We start from the raw sequence: 19,977 nt of genomic DNA on the forward strand, positions 1-19,977 counted from the left end.
GATAATGTCTAAAGTTTCTTCCAGTTTTAAAATTTGGATTATATTATAAAACAATGTGGTCATATTTTCAGATACACTGATATCTGAAAAGGCATTTGACTTATGCTATTCTAACCTTAATTAAGTATATAGTTCAATCAATTATAAATTTTCAGAATAGGATTTTTGTCAAATTTGTTATAGAACTTGACGTATTCCATTAAAACCAATACTTCTGTAAAGCAGGCAATAGAAGATGAAATTGGAGAACCCTGCTTGTTATTAAGCATTTCCCTCTGTCCAAATGATCAAACATCAGGAAGATGTTAAGGACCAGGAAAAGGAAAGGGAATTTTCACAAAACTGACTAGGATTTTTTCCCTATTAAAAAAAGCTCTATTACCACTATATTACCTACTCATTTCTAGAGAAAATAATAAAAAAGAAAAAGTTGCTTTGACCCAACCCGTAAGTGAATGAGAATTGAGTTTTACTGTAAAATAATGTAATTATGTTATTATTGGAAATAATCTTTGAAATTGAAATCATACATATTGTGATGTAAGTGGTATAGTGATATTTCTAGTCAATACATTTTGTGATACTTAGAACTCATTCATGAAATAATCTATTCATTCATTTAAGAAGTGTTGAAAACCTAGTCTGTGTTTTTAGTTCTAAGAACCCATTGGTGAACAAATGTCAATACAATTAAGAAATAACAAATATCTTGCTGCTAAATGCAAAAGTATAATAAATACATATAATCCCATTCTTCAGCAAGATTCACAGGACATTCATTGTTATGATCCATTACCTAAATTCTACCATCTGGATTTAAAACAGGAAGAACATATTTCAGAAGGTAATGCAAATATCTCCATTAAAATTTGAAGTAAAGTATAGCAAACAATAAAAGCATACTGGAAAAAAGTACCTTTTTTTATTATTTTAAAGACTGCCAAATAGAGCTGAAATTCTATTCTATTTTATTTTATTATTTTATTTCTTGGAAACTGCAAGCATGTTATTTCATTGTGGGTTGAACAGCTTTCATGAATGCATGATATCCTAGATGAGTCAAATGAGTTCAAGAAAAAATTTATTGAGCACTTACTGTGTTCCAGGTGCTCTTTTTGGCACTAGATCTAGAGTATGTGTGCCCAAAGGAGGCAACAACACGCCCAAGGTGATGAAAAGTGATTTTTTTTCCTTCAGCTGTTTTCTTTTTGTATCCCTAAACAATGCAATCCATCTAAAGTGTAAAATCAATGTCATTTGGAATAATCACAGAGTTGTGCATTCACCACCTCAGTAATTTTCATTATTCCAAAAAAAGAAACAAAACAACAAATAATGAAAACAAACACAAAAACCCCTACCCCTTTACAGTCACCTCTCACTCTTGTTATCCTTTCCTTGCCATACATAACTGCTAATCTATTTCCATATCCATAATTTATTTGTATTTACACTTTGTATAAATGGAGTCAAACAATATGTAATACATTTTGTCTAGTTTGTTTCACTTAGCATGTTTCTATTTTATTTTGTTTTTACCATTGATGGAAGATTATTGATACATTACTATACAGAATTGTCCACAGTTTGTTTTGGCTGTATTTTTGCCTAAATATCACCCTGGTACCTCTTGTAACATTAATGTATATTCGATCTGTTTCAGAGAAAAACATTCTTATATATGCACTATTAAGCATACTCATTTTTCACAAGAGAGTTCACTGTGCTATACTGTCCCATGTTTCATTGTTTAGCTTTCTGAAGCCTTTATTTTCAACCAGACATATTATTAGCACTAACTTCCTAACAAGGATCTTCTTGTATAAAACTGTTAGAAATTTTTATCGAGATTTTTCTGCTTATTTTAATATTCTTGTACTCATAAGTTGCTTTTTGCAGTCCATCATCTTCTAAACATTCCTATTAAACATAAAAATTCTTGTTTTGTCATAATTTCCACATATTAGTTGAAGCCATTTTATTGCTGATGATATGTATAAAGGAAATAGTTGTAGACAAATAACTTCAGCGAACAAAATACATAGTTTTGTTCATCTGGGATCCTGTATATTGCTAGTATCCAACATTTAGAAAGATATTTAAAAATAATTATACACTTTTGAAATAATTCCACTGTGTTTAATTTGCTCTAGAAAAGGATGTAATTATAGAATGATCTGCTTGGCTGCACAAGATAAAGTCCCAGGAAAACAACCTCTAAGAATATGGAAAATTTTTTGGATTACAGAGGATGACTGCAGTAATATGATACAAGCTATGATGGTATTGCATAAACTAAGTTGGTACTCAGTTATTAAGATATGTTTGAGGGTAATAATATCTTTAAAGACTTGAATTGCATTTTTGTAGCTGTATATTATATCCCCATTCCTTAATCCATAAAATGGAAAAAATTGCAAGAGGATGCCTCCAGCAAATGTTGGAGCTGGAACAAGCCCCTTCCTTCCTCCCTCCCTCCCTCCCTCCCTTCCTTCCTTCCTTCCTTCCTTCCATCCATCCATCCATCGTTTTGTTCTTTGGGAGTTAAGGCATTTGTGATACAGTAATCTTATTAAACTGAATCAGATGTTGGTCTGGGTTAAGAATTTTCTACTATGGTTTATTTGTAAATAAAATGAGAGTGATCAATGGGAAGATGACCACAATACCAGAGCAATTGTACTCTGAGCTGAAATGAAGAGCTGCAAAATGCTGATGACAGAATAAAGGCTTATAAAGACATAAAATTAACATCATAGAATAGCTCTGGAATGAGTTCTGAAAAGTTAGAGTCTCACAAGACTTCAAACACTGTACAATTTCAAGGTCATCAGAAGCCCTGCTGCCCTCCTTCCTCCCCGGGTAACAGAAGCTCTCTCCAGCTCTTTCTTGATACCTAATATGCTACCATTAGGAGATGATTTCTATTATTCCACATTTTTTATTCTTCTCAAACATCTTTGGAAGGGGTAACATATTAAAAAAAGTTTAAAAACTCAGTGCCAATTAGGACCAAAGGTGGAAGTAAGGCAAAGGAGAATGATGGAGTTTGTGGGGAAAGTCATGCAGAAAATAAGGTAACTTCAAATCTGCTCCTACACACAGAAGTCAAATTCCACACACACAAAATATCCACATTTTTTATGAATTTCCCTAGTGTCTTCATGTTAACAGTAAGTTTTTTAAAAACCTGTACATGCCAAACTAAACATATCTGTCCATTTGCTAGGTCAGTTTAAACTGGTTTGTGGGCCAAACTCTCACTCACGTGTTAGGAGAACTGAATGCCAATCCCAAATCTGCTACTTCTGGATGAACTTGGAACATTCAACTAAATTGTAAATTTTCTGAGGTCTTGGCATCTCTATATTAGTTAGCCTGCCTAAAGGTAACAGAAGATAAGTTCAGGATATTTTTAAGGTAATTTATTTACAAAGGAATTAATTACAAAAAGTGTGGATGGAGTTTAGGGGAACCCCAAGGCATCACATGGGAGCCCAGGTCTAGCAGTGGCAAAGTTGTCACTATCCCATGCACTAGGAAATGAGGAAAGGATGTTACTGGAGCCTGGAAGACAAGGGTACACTTTGAGAGAAGCATTGAGTTTTGGTCAAGCTGAGGAGTCAGAAGAACCTGCATAGCAGGAAACCAAGATAAAAATATCTTTGTCACTCGCCTTCCTCTTCCTTACCTCCTGCAAGGGCTGTCCATTGGCTGACCCTATCCAGAGGCCATAGATACTGGAGATGGTGAATGTAATCAGTGCAGGTCAGTCTGGGGTCAGAGGACAGGATGGAGAAAAGTAGAGAGTGGATATGAAGAGCCAAGCTAATCTGGGCTTAGCTTCCTTTGCAACATGTGGAATGGTGTATTGCATTTAGTAGGCATTGAATCAATGTAGAATCTTTTTTTATTTTAATTTTTAAAATGTGTATGTTAGTGAGGCAGGATAGAATAGGGACCTAAGGAGGAAGGAGACAGAAAACCTAATAAGCCACACAAACAGAAACTGAGGCAATGACCTGCTGACTAGCATCAGCCTGCTGACACACACAAGCAAGTTAGAAGGGGCAACTTACAAGCACATACCCAAGGGCTACGTTATCCGAAGGCAGCCAGCAACATTGTTCCATGGCAGGAAAGAGGGAAGGAGCAGGAGGGGCTCCACCACATGCACCCCCAGCCACTTTCAGGTAACCTCACATCTAGTGGACAGTCACCAGAGGTCAGTCAGCACCGACCAACACACCCTGCAGAGCTCTTGGACAGCAACCAGCAACCAGACACCAACCCCTGTACCCCTAAGCAAATCAAACCACCCAACAGATTTTTCCCTTGCTTAGTCTCTAATATGCCAATGAGTGCAGACCTTGTCCCATACCCCCATAAAATAGAGGACCCCAGGGCAAAACTTGAGAATGCCCTCCTTCATCCTGAAGGTGCACTTTCTTTCTCTTGCTTTATACCCCAATAAATTCTTTGCTTGCCTGATTAATTTTTTACTTATCCTTGAATTCTTTTTCATGATGAAGCCAAGAACCTAGACACCAGATAAGATTAGTATGCTCTCTAAGGTCTCTTCCAGCATTAACTTTCTATATTTCCTTATTTTATACTTGAGGTGAGAAACTGAAACAATGGAGAAAATTCTGAGAAACTAGGATGTCTCACCCAAAGATCAAATGTCATGTATCTCACGATCAACCTCAATTAAGTCAAAAGACACAAAAGCTAAGATAACATTTTTTGAGCAATATCATCATGTAGTACAAAAAGCCTGGGCATGTTTACAAGAGACTCCTATAGCCTCTGAGAAATTATCACATATATGTTCTATGGATAGAGAAGAGGATAGGGTTGGAGTGTGTGTTTGTTTTTGTTATTATGGTTGTTAAATGTTTTAAGAAGAACCATGCTATTAGAATATGCAGTCATTGGTAAATGACCATTTTTGTCTGGGGTTTTGTTTCATTAAAGTTTATGCAAGCTTTGAAATGGAATATTGTTTGGAAGAAGAGATCATATTGTCTACAAATTCACTAAAAATTAACCAAGAACAATGACCTCTACCTTTGTTCACTGAAAGGCATTATTTAGAATATAAATATATGCTATGCTAAACTGAAGAAAGTAAACATTTGAATCTGGCAGCCCTTTAAGCTTGGCTGCCATCATAATCAATGGTGAGAATAAAACTTCAGAATTAAAACCCTAAAGGTGAAGGTCTATGGATTAGAGGTAGGGTACCTACATAACTCCTACATGATTTCAAAATGTTTAACTCTCCCCACATCACACTGTAGCACTCCAGCAGTCATCAGCATAACATAGGAGCCACATTAAATTGTAAGAGAACATCATCATGGTTCCTTATGCAGCTGGTCTCCTTGTTTGGGACACTGATAATCATATCAGTTTTACAGGGTGTGACAGATCCAGGGAACGGTGATAGCGGGTGCCAAGCCATATTATGTGCACATCAAAGCCAATCTTGAAACTTGGTATAGGTGAGGAAAGATGGGAAATGAAGTACACAGCTGTCAGGATTTCATGGTTTACTTTAAGGGGAAAGCACTGCATAGAAAAAAGACAATGAGACAGGATGAAGAGTTGTGCCAGGGTTTGTTCAATGGTTATACTCCTAAGCACAATCTTTTTTTTTGTCTTTATTTATTTTTTTAATATTAAATTAAAAAAATATGAGGTCCCCATATATCCCCCCACCCCCCTCACCCCACTCCTCCCCCCATAACAACAATCTCCTCCATCATCATGAGACATTCACTGCATTTGGTGACTACATCTCTGAGCACCGCTGCACCTCATGGTCAATGGTCCACATCGTAGCCCACACTGTCCCACATTCCACCCAGTGGGCCATGGAAGAACATACAATGTCCGGTAACTGTCCCTGCAGCACCGCCCAGGACAACCCCAAGTCCCAAAAATGCCCCCACATCTCATCTCTTCCTCCCATTCCCTACCCCCAGAGCACTACTAACTGCAATTTCTTCTTTACCTACACCAGAATACATAGGAAAAACATCTGTAACTGAAATCATTCCTTTTCCCTCTCATTCCACTCCCTTACACTTGAAAGACCATATGTTGGGTTTAACCCACTAATGGCAATATTGCTTGATATAAACAAAGATTCTAGAATGTTGGGATCTTAGGGATGGAAGCACAAATATTAATTTGGGGAATGCCATTCAAGCTTCACTTACATTTTATTTGTCATATTGCCAGGCAGCAGTACATAGTAGTTAAGAGTACAGGTACTGGAGCCAAAACACCTAGATCTGAATCCAGGCCTTATCACTTAATAGTTGACTTTGAGCAAAAATACCTCAGCTTTCTCATCTGCAAATGGGGTAATTTTTTCTACCTTAGAAGGTTCCCTGTATGTAAGTGGTCATAGTGTTAGTAATTATTATTGTTGTTGTTATTATTATATTTCTTAAGTTGAGACAGATGAATGAGGACAAATGCAGACCTGGATAGTTACTTTATCTGCTCCAATCCCTTGGCTCAGAAAATAGAATGGGGAATAGAGAGAAGCAGAGAAAAGAAGGAAGAGTTAACAAGGGAGGAGAATGCAAAGCAGTAGGGCAGAAACATTTTTGGGAGACATTCTGTACTAATCTCACTTAATTTTAACCAGAAATAGAAAGCTTTGGTATTTTGATAGTTCCAAAAAGAGAGCTCTCTTTTAGTGTGGCCATGTGCTTATCCTTTCCCCTTTTGGTGCTTTTCCTTGGCTATGTTGTCATTCCCATTCATTTCATATATTTATATGACAAAACAATTGATCTTGGAAGCATTTTTACACATACTTCTTTTGCCATTAATGCTTCTTGTGGTAGTGTTAAAAAGCCTGACTACTATTATATTTCCTTACTTCATCTATGTATCACTTCAAGGCTCATCGTCATTAATTTATTTCTTCAGTAAAAGGAATAAGAATAGTTTTTCCACTTACTTCATTCTTGGTTTTCCATAATGTCAATAAAATGTCAGTCTAAATGTTCAGACAACCGTTTCATTCTATTTTTTTTTCTTACAATCATGTTAATAGTTGGCTTAACACTCTCTAAAGTCAGTCCCTAAATTTGCTCCACAAGTTAAAAAAAGAATTTTAAAATAAAATTGCATTTAAATATATCATTCAAACATGAACAACATAAATAATAAGTGTATAGTAAAAGCTGTGAACTTGTAGAACAAATATTCATATCATCGTACAGGGCTCCCATACATCACCCGATCACCAACACTTTGCATTGCTGTGAAGCATTTGTTAAAATTGTCAAAGACCATTCTCAAAATATTACTACTAACTATAGCCCATATCTTACATTTGGCGTAATTCCCCCAGTTCACCTGATTATTAACACCCTGTATTAGTACTATGTTTTTTTCTCTCCCCTTCCCCGCCCCCCAGTTGTCTGTTCTCTGTGTCTATTTGCTGCGTGTTCTTCTTTGTCCACTTCTGTTGTTGTCAGGAGCAGGGGAATCTGTGTTTCTTTTTGTTGCATCGTCTTGCTGTGTCAGCTCTCCGTGTGTGCGGTGCCATTCCTGGGCAGGTTGCACTTTCTTTTGCGCTCACCGGCTCTCCTTACGGGGTGCACTCCTTGCGTGTGGGGCTCCCCTACATGGGGATACCCCTGCATGGCAGGGCACTCCTTGAGCAGATCAGCACTGCGTGTGAGCCAGCTCCACACGGGTCAAGGAGGCCCGGGGTTTGAACCGTGGACCTCCCATGTGGTAGACGGATGCCCTAACCACTGAGCCAAGTCTGCTTCCCTGTATTAGTATTATATATTAGTTATAGTTGATGAGAGAACATCCTCATATTTGTTGTGTTAACCACAGTCCACCTTCTAACACAGCATTCACCATGTTATATAGTCCCACGCTTTGCACAATCATTCAAACTGTACACTCAGTGGCTTTCATTTTCACCACAGAATTGTGCTGTCCTCACCTCAATCAATTTTAGAATGTTTTCATTACTCCAAAAGGAAAAAAATCATACCACCCTATATATCCCCTGTTGTTGTCCCTTAGAATTGATATAATATCTTCTTTGCCATTGCTGCAAAAATATTACAATATTACTGTTAACTATCCCCCTTAAGGTACATTAGTTGTAATTTTCCAATGTATCAACATATTCTTAACACTTCGTAAAAGAACATTCTTATATTTACACTATAAACCACAATCTTAAACCACAATCTAAATCACAATGTTATATATTCCCTAGATTATTTTCTAGAATAAAAAAAGAATTTTGGTCACTTTTCTTCAATATACATTTTATTTATTTATAAATTATGTACATTCACATATATGACCACACTAATACATATGTATATTATAAGCACACATTAGAAAACAAAAACTGCTTAAAATTAGATAAATTTGAAGAAAAATTTTCTTCCTGTGTCCAATAGATCATTATATCCAAGTGTTGGGTTGAAGAACACTCTTTTAAAGCTTAAAAATAATAAGAAAAAAGAACGAAGAATATGTGGATGACTATATTCTCTGAAAACAACCAATTCCATATAATTTTGGAAAAGTTTTACAAGATTTTACACTGTTTATATGAGCTATATTTCTAAACTTTTCTTCATTTGTTTCTCAATTCCCTGTTGCTGTCCCCTAAACTGTTCTGTGTTATCAGTAGTCACACATTAGAGTATCATCTCCTTTGATATCACAACCTGATTAATCTTTCCCTTATTTACCATTTACTTTGCCAAATATATTTTCATCAATACCCCAAGATGGTTTTATGGAAGAAAATCCAGAAGACCATAATATGAGTGGAAATAAAATATTCAACACCATTCTAAAAAGCAATGGCAAGGGAGAGGATGTAGCTCAAGCAGTTGAGCACATTCCTTCCACTTGGGAGGTACCAGGTTTGGTTCCTGGTGCCTTGTGAAAAAACAAACAAACAAACAACAAGCAGAACAAATGAAAAAACCAACTCAGGGATGAGGACGTGGCTCTGTGGTAGAGCGCCGGCTTCCCACATATGAGGTCCTGGGTTCAATCCGTGGCTCCTGGTACCAAAAAAAAAAAAAAAAAAAAAAATAGCAATGGTAAAATTCCAGGGAAACTTGTTTGCTATATCTGAAGACATATTTTATCCTTGGTCTTGCAAGAGGATATTTGGAAAAAGTATAATTTAAAAAAGTGATAAAGATTCTTTCTGCATAGTTTTCTGGTATTAAAAAAAGTGATGAAACCCTTTTTATACTTGGCAAATTTATTTTATATCCTTTGGAGACATTATATTCCAACTTAATGTCTGCATTTAATATGGGTATTAACTGTTTTGGGGGTAACATATACATATATATACATATGAAACACAAAATTTCCCGTTTTGGTCATTTTTAAGTGCACGTATCAGTGGTATTAATCAGATTCGCAATGTTGTGCTACCATCATCACGATCCATTATCAAGACTTTTTCATGACCCTAAATTTAAATTGTATATATTAAGCAATAACTCCTCTTCTTCCTTCATCTCCCACCCTGGCCCCTGGTAACTTTAATTACATTCTGTCTCTATTAATTTTCTCATTCTAGATATCACATATGAGTGGAATCATACAACATTTGTCCTTTTGGACTGTCTTATTTCACTTAACACAATGCTTTCTAAGTTCACCTATATTGTAGATTGTATAAGAACTTCATTTTTTCCCCCATGGCTGAATACTATTCCATTGTATGTACATACCACATTTTGTTTACCCATTCATTTGTAGGTGGAAGGTTGGGATGTTTCTACCTTTTGGCTATTGTGAATAATGCTGCTCTCAGTACTGATGTCCAAATATCTGTCTGATTTTCTGCTTTCCATTCTTTGGGTATAAACCTAAGAGTTAATTATTGGGTCATATGGGCACTCTTTGTTTCACTTTTTGAGGAACCACCAAACTGTTTTCCATAGTGATTGCACCATTTTACATTCCCACCAACTATGTGTAAGTGTTCCAGATTCTCCACATCCTCACAAACACTTGTCTTTTTCTTTCCTTTGCATTTTTTGAAAAAATAATAGCTGTGGCTTTTCCATTTATGCAAAAAGATTGCTGGAATTTTGATTGGGATTTCATTAAATCAGTAGACCACTTGGGGCAGTATTGACATCTTAACTATATAAAGTCTTCCAATCCATGAACTTTGGATATCTTGCCATTTATTTAGGTTTTTAAAAATTTCTCTCAGCACTGCTTTGTAGTTTTCAATGTACATGTCTTTTACCTTACTGGTTAAATTTATTTCTAGATACTTTATTGCGGGCAGCGGCGGGCCTCCGGGAGGGTCGGCGGTTGGCCGGGCGGGCTCTCCGGACGGGGGCTGCTTCGCGGTCGAAGGAGAGGAGGGGGTTCGGCACGAAGCCGTTGGGCCCTCGCTCTCTCCGCTCAGGCACGGGGGACACGCGGTGCAAGTAAGAACACCACAGAGACAAGGTCTAGGCACAAGTCTACTTTATTGTTGAAGGGGACATGGTTTTATAGGGTCTAGGGATACGTAAAGGGACTTGATTGGTGCCGGCGGGTGCTATTGCTTGCATAGGCGGTTACTGGACAGTAGGCGGTTATTGGACAGTAGGCGGTTACTGGACAGTAAGTTGGCTAAGAGGTTAGGAGCAAGGGAGGGGAAGGGGAAAGTGTGGGCTGTCTAGATAACGGCTAGGTGGAAGACGGAGAAGGGGAGAAGGAGGGGCAGCGCCGGCTGCCAATACTGGGCGGGAAGGAGACGGGGACAATTGCTCCCTTTTGTTTAAAAGTATGTGCTTCAAGGGAGGTGAACTGGTGGCAGCAGGGGCAGTATGGGACGGGGTACTGGGGTAAGACGAGGGGAGGAGGGAGATCACGAGGACCAGCTGGCGGCGAGAAGCAGAGGGCCCTCCCAGCTGCTCTCAGCTGCAGAGGACACAGCGTCTGGCCAGGACGCATGTGCCTGCTGCTGGGGTCAGTGCACACCGGCGCCAAGCTCTGCCAGCAAGACGGGGTCGTGATGTTCCTGAACCCCTCGCCCGATTGGGGGAGAAGGAGGGAGATGAGTGAGGAAAGGGAGACAGGAGGTTACAGGCGTGCGGTTCGGTGTTTGCGGCGGGGGCGGGAGGAGCGCGGCGGATGGCTTGGTGGTGGCTCTTTAGTGGTGAGGCGTTGATAATGAACCTGCACAAAGGAGCTGAATACCGCGTTGGCTTGGTCTTTGGCGAGGCGGACTATTTTTTTGACGGCCCAGGGTCCTACAGTGAGGGCTAAGATGATGATGAGTGGGCCTAAAAATGGAAGGAGGTATGGGAGGAGGGTATGGAGAACACTGGAAAAATAGTTCGCATTTTCTCGCTCTTTGCGGCGCTTATCCAATCCCTCCTGGACCTTTCTCAGGTTGTCCTCGACTAAGCCGGTGGAGTTGGCGTATACGCAGCACTCCTCTCCAAGGGCGGCACAGAGACCCCCTTCGTTAAGGAGGAGGAGGTTGAGGCCGCGGCGGTTCTGGAGGACTACCTCAGAGAGAGAATTGAGAGAATTTTTTAGATGTTTTACAGCATTTTGAAGGTAGGTGATATCTTCGTCGATGGCCTGTCTGAGAGAGGAGAGGGCAGAGGACTGTGTGGCGAGGGCGGCAATCCCTGTGCCCGCCCCTGCAAGACCTAGAAGGGTAGCGACTGTTAGGACTGCGGTGACAGGCTCTCTCCTTTGTAAGTGGAGGGAGGTTTGTCTGCTCAGCAGAAAAATTCGTGGTCAGAATGGTAAACGACTCAAGGAGCGAGAAGGATGAGCAGGCAAGTCTCATGGGTAGCGTTGAGGGTGGCGACATTGAGGCAGGGGGTTAGCCCGGTGGAGGTGCAAAGCCATTGGGAGGTGTTAAGGGGGCTTAAGAACTTGGCGGAAGCGCTGGGAGAGGAGTAGCTAGAGCAAGCACTAAGGGAGGGGTGGGAACCTTGACGAGAATGAACACAGCGTCCTGTGGAGGAAACAGATTGAAAGGTTAGGGGGACGGAGGAAGTGTTCCAGTTGTACTCGGCTGGGTATACTGAAGTGGATTCGTTGAATGTGAAGTTAACGGCGACAGGCTCATAGATAGGAAGGGAGGGGGAGAGGCAGAGCCAACAGTTCTTGGTGAGGTTGGGGTGAGAAGTATTTAGAGAGAAGTAGGATGCATAGATTAACACGAGAAGGGGACTGGAATACTTGGTAGGGGGGGCCATGGCTGGGGAGCGATGGACGAGGAGGGGGTGCCGCTGGAAGGGGGGGGAGGCGGGGGGATTGAGGACTTTATTGGGGCCAATGGCGAGGGGTGGGGATTCAGGCGTGGGCAGTAGTTTTCTGATGATGAGGAAGGCTTCCTCTTGCCAGCGCTGGAGGGTCCAATTGGAGCGTTGATGGGCCGAGTTGACAACGGCTGGGGAGATGAAGGGAAGCATGACGATGAGAGCAATGGGAAGAACGGAACTACCCGCGTGGCGGCGAATCATCTGTGGAGACAAAAGAGAGAGAGAAAACTACAAAGGAAACAGCGATGAGAAGGAGGCAAGTTAGGTAGGCAACTCGTTAGGAGGATCATTGGTGTCAGCGTTAGTGGAAGCCTCGGCGGTGTGGGGCTTGATGAGACGTCCTGGGACCCAGATGGGCTGCGGCTCTGATTCAGGGAAAACGCAGGCGAATCCCCGTCCTTGGGCTAAGAGAGGGGCAGGTCCATACCATTGGGTGGTCTGCGGGTCACGCCAGAGGACAAGCGGTGCAGGGGTGGGCCGGAAGGTAGGCCCCCAGTCCATGTGGACCGGTGAAAAGCCTTGGGCATTGAAGGTCATCAGGTTGTGTCGGATCAGGGCCTCTGTGACGACGTCGCGAGGGGTGCGACGCGGCTGGTCGGCAGATGTCTTGAGAATGAGGGTTTTGAGAGACTGGTGAGCACGCTCTACTAGGCCTTGTCCCTGCAGATTGTAGGGAATGCCGAAGTGATGGGTGATGTCGTAGAGCTTGAGGAATTCGGCAAAAGAGGTGCTCCGGTAGGCAGGTCCATTGTCTGTCTTGATGTCCCATGGAACGCCCATGAAAAGAATAGATTCTCTGAGCGCTTGGATGGCGTGCTTGGCCGTTTCTCCGGTGAGCGCGGTTGCGTAGCAGAGATGAGAGAAGGTGTCGATGGCTACGTGGAGGTATTTCCATCGGCCAAACTGGGGGACGTGAGTGACGTCCAGTTGCCATCTGGAATTGGGGCGGAGCCCACGAGGGTTAACTCCCTGCAGTTGGAGCTGCCCCAAGGGCAGCAATGGAGCGCACGTTTGGCATGACCACACAAGGTGTTTGCAGGTATGGATTGGGAGGTCTGGAAAGAGTTTGTGAAGGCCAGCTGCTGAGAAGTGAAATCTGGCGTGCAGCAGCTTGGCCTGATTGATGAGGTCTCTGACTGCAACGGTGGTCTCGGCTGGAAGCAGGTGAACGGCCTGATCAGCAAGGTGGTTGCCATGGGCCAGGGGCCCGGGAAGGCCAGAATGGCTGCGGATGTGAGCGATGAACCAAGGCTGTCGGCGGTTCTCTATGAGCTCTTGAAGGTCCAGGAGAGCGACGTTGATGCTTTCACTCGCTGAGTTGTCGGGCGGAAAAAACGCAGAAAAGGTGATGACTTGGCAGACTTGTAGGCAGTAGAGGCTGTCTGTAAAGATGTTCAGTGGACAGTGGGGATGGGTTTGGAGTGCTAAGATGACAGCACGCAGTTCGGCCACTTGCACAGAGGATTGATGGAGGCGCACATGTGAACGTGGCTGGTGCTCGCCGGGTGCGAAGACAACGGCGGCAAACTTAGTCTCGGAGGCGTCTGTGAAGATGATGGTGGTGTCTGGAAGAGGCTTGCTGGACGGAAAAGGGAAATGGCCGGGGGCGGCGATTTCTAGCAGGGGAAGGCCCTGCAGTAACCGATGCTGTGGAAAGTGGTTATCGAAGTCCCCTCGGTAGAGTTCCATGAGCGCCTGCATATCTGAAGACTCCCGCAGCAAGGTGGTAGTTTGTTGCACAGTCAGTGGCCACACGAGAGTGTCCGGCGGGTAGCCGTAGTGGTGGGTGGCCTGATCGACCAGGGCGGTAGCGAGCTGGACGAAGAGGGTGGTTTGCGGGCAGATCTTTCTGAGCTTGCTCTTTGCCATATGTACCCAGAGGAGGGGCCCATCCTGCCAGAGCAGGCCCGTGGGCGTGCCCCGTGTGGGGAGAACTAGTCCTAGCAATGTCTTATCGGGGTCGTAGCGCTGAAGTTGGCAGCGCTCGAGGGCCTGGTTGAGCTGTAGTAAAGCTCCCTTCGCCTCTTCGGTGAGGTGGATTCTTTTGTTGGGGACCGATGAGAGCGGACCACCGGAGCACAGGAGCCGGAACAGAGGCTGGAGCTGCTGGGTGGTGATAGGAAGCGCTGGGCGCAGCCAGTTGACTTGACCGCAAAGTTGCTGTAGCTCGTGGAGCGTGAGCACATCGGGGATCCTGATGCTGGGCGCTTGTGGTGCCACGGTGGAGGTGATGGAGAACCCCAAGAATTGATATGGTGGGTGGATGGTCAGTTTTTGTGGATTGACCTTGAGGTTCAAGTCTTCCAGGTGGCTCAGTAGGCGGTCAATCACGGTGCGCAATCCCGATTCGGAGGGATGCGCGACAAGCAGATCGTCCATATAGTGGATGATGTTGGCGTATTGCGTGAGCGGCTGGACGGCTTCCCGAACGTATAACTGAGAGATGGCGGGGCTGTTCCGCATGCCTTGAGGTAACACGCACCACTGATATCGCTGAGCTGGTTCCCGATGGTTGGTTTGAGGGACCGTAAAGGCAAACTTCGGCCGATTGGCCGGGTGGAGCGGTATGGAGAAGAAACAGTCTTTGATGTCCAAGACAGCGATGAAACCAATGCCGAGGGACGGCTGTGGGATGGGGCAGGCCAGGCTGTGGCGACCCCATTGGTTTGATGTGCTTGTTGATCTCTCGCAAATCCTGTAGCAGGCGAGGCTTGCCACTTTTCTTTTGAATGAAGAATATTGGTGTATTGTAGGGGCTGGTGGGGGGCTCGATATGCCCAGCTCGCAGCTGTTCACTTACCAGTTCCTTGAGAATGTCCAACTTAGGGACTGAGAAAGGCCATTGTTCCACCCAGATGGGTTCCTCTGTATCCCACTGCAGAGGAACGGGTGCCGGAGGTTGAACGCGAACAATGGCCGAAGCTATTGGGGGGGCAGCTGTGGTGGTGATGCGGTGAGAACGGCCCCCGATTGATGCAGGATGTCACGGCCCCAAAGAACTTGCGAGATTTCCTTCAGAACGAGGGGGCGGAAGGTTCCCTGTCGACCTTCTGCGTCTCTCCAGACGACGTCCTGGGCAACTTGCTGGGAGGGCGCTTGGCCGGTGGCTCCCACCACTAGGGGGCCATCGGTCAGAGGGAGGTGCCCGGCCTGGTGGAGTGGGATGCAGGAAATTTCTGCTCCTGTGTCGAGTAGCCCTGTGAGCCAGCGGCCGGAGACTTGGATAGAGAGAAGAGGCCTGGTGGAGGGTGCAATGGGAACAGAGCAGAGTACTTTCATGGGCGGGGGCACTGAGTCGTTGCGGCCTCTTTGTTGCGGGGCTGAGGCCTGCCCCCATGGCCGTTTAAAGGCTTGCGGCTGGTGTTAGGGACGCGGCAGTCGCGGGCCCAGTGGTATCCTTTTCCGCACCGCGGGCACGGAGTGGAAGGAGGCCGTGGTGGATGGCCTATGTTGGGCACGTCCGGCGGCGGCCGTGGCTTGTTGGGGCAGTCTCGAGCGAAGTGGCCGAGTTCGCCACAGCGGAAGCATTCGTTGGAGGCCGAGACGGCAGCGAGGACAGCCTGGGCCACGGCGGAGGCCTGGGCGTTGACTCTGGAGCAGGCAAGGACCCAGTCGTGGAGGGGCTTGTCTCTCAGCAGCCTGCTGATCGCCTTGCAAGTTGGGTTTGCGCCCTCCTGAACAATGTCCTTGATGAAAGACGTCTGGGCCTGCGTGCCAACGACCTTGCGCTCGGCCGCGGCCTGGACACGCGCCATGAAGTCGGAGAACGGTTCCTCTGGTTTCTGGAAAAGTCTGGTGAGTGGCTCGGGCGCGGAGGCGGCGCAGTTGCGGAAGGCACAGAGGGCACACTGCTTTAGCTGGAGGAAGAAGCCTTGAGGGAGGGCAACGTAGCTCTGTGGCATGGCGTAGTGCCCCAGTCCGAGGAACGCGTTGGCAGGATATTGGGTGCCGTTGCGGGCGTTCTCGGCAATTTGTTTTACGTTCTCGGCAGCGAAATGTGCGCGCCAGTCAATAAACTGCCCCGAGGGAAGTATGCCTCTCGCGAGGGATATCCAGTCGTAGGGGAGACAGCGGGCAAAGGTCATACGTTCAAGGAGGTCTTGAGCATGGGGGCTGGCGAGACCATCCTCTCGGATAGCGCTGCGGAGGGTTTGCACGTCTTTCGGGGAGAAGGGAACCCATATTTGGGGGTTCGCTCGAGAACGATTGGGATTTAGCGGATACATATCAGCGATTGGAGCAGTGGGGGGCTCGAAGAGAAGATTATTAGAGTGCGGGAGGGGGTGTCTATTCGGCGGCACATAAGATGGCGGGCGCTCGTACACATCATCTACGTCGTCATCAGAAGATGGCGGATGAAGCGCTTCCGGTTCCGGGTAAGGGCAAGATGATGCCGGTTCCGGGTAGGGGCAAGATGGCGCCGAGGCAGGAAGGGGAGGGTACAACGGTGGATAGTCCTTCCGTGAAGAAGCAGGAAGGGGCGGGGAGTGCGGCTTCTTCCTCTTTTGGGAGGAAGAAGGAGGGAGCACACCCTCTTGGGTGGGCTTTCCTTTGTTTCGTGAGGAAGAAGGCGGAAGTGCGCCATCTTGGTCGGAGTCAGAATCAGCGGCACAAGGGGGGTCAAGCTCAAGCGCGGCCTCCAACTGAGCCGAGAGCGATTCGGCATCGGAGTCGTTACCAGGAGCGCCGTCTTGGCGGCCGCGCCCTTCCCCTGACTCATCCACGGTATCGCACGGGAAGGCCTTGGCCTCGGGAGCGGGCACACCTTGCAAACAAGCGCGAATGGCCACAAGAGCGGGGAGGAGGCTGGGGGGAAAGACCCGGCCCTCATGTTCCATGGCTGAGGCTACTCGTTCGATCAGCCGGGCATAAGTCTGAGGACTCCAGAGTGGGCAGGTGATGAGCCAGGGATTGAATGGGAGAAGTAAGTCCCAGTAGCGCTGAAGCTGGCAGACGGAAACTCTAACCTGGTTAGTTTCCAGGAGGGCAGCCAGGGCCCGAACCTGCGGGACCTGATGGGAGGAGAGCGAAGCACCCATTCTGGTTTGAATGGAAGACGCCGAAGAGTCCCTACCTTAAGCGAAGCGTGGGGGGTAGGCATCAGAGTGGGCCCCACCCACGTTGGGCGCCAAATGCGGGCAGCGGCGGGCCTCCGGGAGGGTCGGCGGTTGGCCGGGCGGGCTCTCCGGATGGGGGCTGCCTCGCGGTCGAAGGAGAGGAGGGGGTTCGGCACGAAGCCGTTGGGCCCTCGCTCTCTCCGCTCAGGCACGGGGGACGCGCGGTGCAAGCAAGAACACCACGGAGACAAGGTCTAGGCACAAGTCTACTTTATTGTTGAAGGGGACATGGTTTTATAGGGTCTAGGGATACGTAAAGGGACTTGATTGGTGCCGGCGGGTGCTGTTGCTTGCGTAGGTGGTTACTGGACAGTAGGCGGTTACTGGACAGTAGGCGGTTACTGGACAGTAAGCTGGCTAAGAGGTTAGGAGCAAGGGAGGGGAAGGGGAAAGTGTGGGCTGTCTAGATAACGGCTAGGCGGAAGACGGAGAAGGGGAGAAGGAGGGGCAGCGCCGGCTGCCAATACTGGGCGGGAAGGAGACGGGGACACTTTATTTTTTGGGGTGCTATTATAAATAGAATTGTTTTCCTAATTTCTATTTTGGATTGTTCATTGCTGGTATATGAAAACAGAACACGTTTTGTGTGTTAATCTCATACTCTGCAACTTTGCTGAATTCATTTATTAGTTCTAATAGTTTTCTGGTGGATTCTATAGAACTTTCTATGTAAAGGATTGTGTCATCTGCAAATAGAGATAGATTTACTCTTCCTTTACAAGTCTAATTGCCTAACTCTGTTATACTGAACTTACAGATCATCCTGAAGTAAAAGGTTAGAATCTTTCAGGTCTTTCTGGGAATTCATCTTACCTGGCCATGCATAGTGGCTTTCAAAATTTCTCCAATATGCATGAATGATCCTAATATCCACCCCCTCCCTCCCAACACACACACATACACCAAAAACTCTCTCCTCTGCTTCTTTTCCTCCTAGTCCCCAAACACTGTATTTATCACAACCCCAAACTTTGGCCTGATACAACTGTGGTTTGCTCAGTTTTGTGCCACTTAACATACTGCTTCTCTGTCCTGAACAGTTCTGGTGAAATGACAAGCACCTTAATCCGTCTTTTAGGGACTAGGTTGGGACAGTCATACAAACAGTAAACTTGCGTATTGGGGTGTTCTGCTCCCTCCATAACCAGATCCCAGATACCACACTAGGAATGTCCCAGTCCCATGGAGGCAAGTGAATAGGAGGAGGGGGTGGGCCAGGGCAAGCGAATACACCCTGCAGCTTTCCTACCAGTTGTAGGTGGCCTTTTTCTTGATTTGGCATTTGTTTGATCATAATTTACCTTTGACTGTTTTCCAGAGTTCTGAGAAAGCTGCTTACAAAAAGTTTCTGCTTGTTTTTAGATGCTTCTGTGGGAATAAGGGTGTGCATTGGAGCTGCTTCTTCTGCCATCCTGCTCAATGTGGATATTAACTTTACATTTGTGTCTTTTTTTATAATAGAAAAAGAAGGTACACTAAGAACACTAGAATCCATTTCTATAAATGAAATATTTCATTTCTTTAACTGTTATATACTAGAAAAAAGATGCTATCTGGTAAGTTTTAAATTTGAAATGGTAGTTATTAATACCTTTTTTCTTGTTTTGTGTTTATTGCCCATAAGCAAAGGTACTATCACATAAATATCAAACTAGTTTTTATTAGTAATTTGTTTCTATATCGCAACAGCAGGATTAATAATCAAACTCTCTTGGAAGGGAAATAGAAGTATTTCTATTCAATACTATTAGATGCCTATCTCATCTATTGCCTATATAATGTGAGTTATATAGTTAAATATTCAATCGCACTTGTTTTTTTATACATTATTTTTCTCCAATTGGATTGTAATTTCCTAGAGAAGTGTTGGACCCCTGAACCATGCTTTTCATGTTTTCATAATAGGTCAATACCTTCTTCATGAGAAAGAGCTACTCTTATTTTTTCAAACCCTAGAATTCTCCGGTGGACGATGGGGAGGGGCAAATTGTTCTTATGAAACAGATAGCAACTAGCCAGAAGTACTGCTGCTTCTTCTTCCCACCAGGGGAAATGCTCTTCAAGTTTGGCAAGGAGGTATGGCTGGTTGGTTGGTGGACCTTGCAGTCAATTCCTCCATCCCGTCTGGCTGGGTTACCTCTATACCAGATGAATGCTAATAGAGAGTTGTATACTAATTAATAGAAAAAAAAAACCATATTGATGGGGTATATTAAAGGAGCAGTTCAACAGAAAGATTGGAGTTAGCAATTGTCAGGAATTGTCAGGAATTTATGGAAAGTCTGTTTTATGTGGATGGTGCTTTCCTGAATGTTCTTTCCTTTTATTTATTTATTTTTTTCAGGCTTGTTTTCAGGCTCATTATCTCAACTCAGCATCATACTCTCAATTCTATATTCTATATTTCTTGATTCTGTATTTCAGTCCTTTAAGGAGGCAAAATCATCACCCCAAGGTTTTTGAAGCACAGAAAGATGACTAGTTACAACATATACATATTGCCCATCATACAAAGAAGGGCTGTCTGATAAAACAGAAAA

The 19,977-nt window shown here is 44.7% G+C and overlaps 1 long non-coding RNA gene across 2 annotated transcripts in view; it reads right to left on the minus strand.

The window, feature by feature from the left end:
- Positions 1 to 8,831: 8,831 nt before the first annotated feature.
- LOC139439024 (uncharacterized) overlaps positions 8,832 to 19,977 on the minus strand; it is a 52,723-nt gene continuing 41,577 nt past the window's right edge. Inside the window, exon 3 of one of the 2 annotated variants that reach the window (XR_011648805.1) lies at positions 8,832 to 9,077. This is a non-coding gene — a long non-coding RNA (uncharacterized lncRNA). Of the gene's footprint in view, positions 9,078 to 10,501; positions 12,522 to 19,977 lie in introns of those variants that run through there. The other variant, XR_011648806.1, reaches the window with a different exon arrangement.

This window comes from Dasypus novemcinctus, chromosome 5 (genome assembly GCF_030445035.2).
Source record: "Dasypus novemcinctus isolate mDasNov1 chromosome 5, mDasNov1.1.hap2, whole genome shotgun sequence".
In the NCBI taxonomy this organism is placed as follows: domain Eukaryota; kingdom Metazoa; phylum Chordata; class Mammalia; order Cingulata; family Dasypodidae; genus Dasypus; species Dasypus novemcinctus.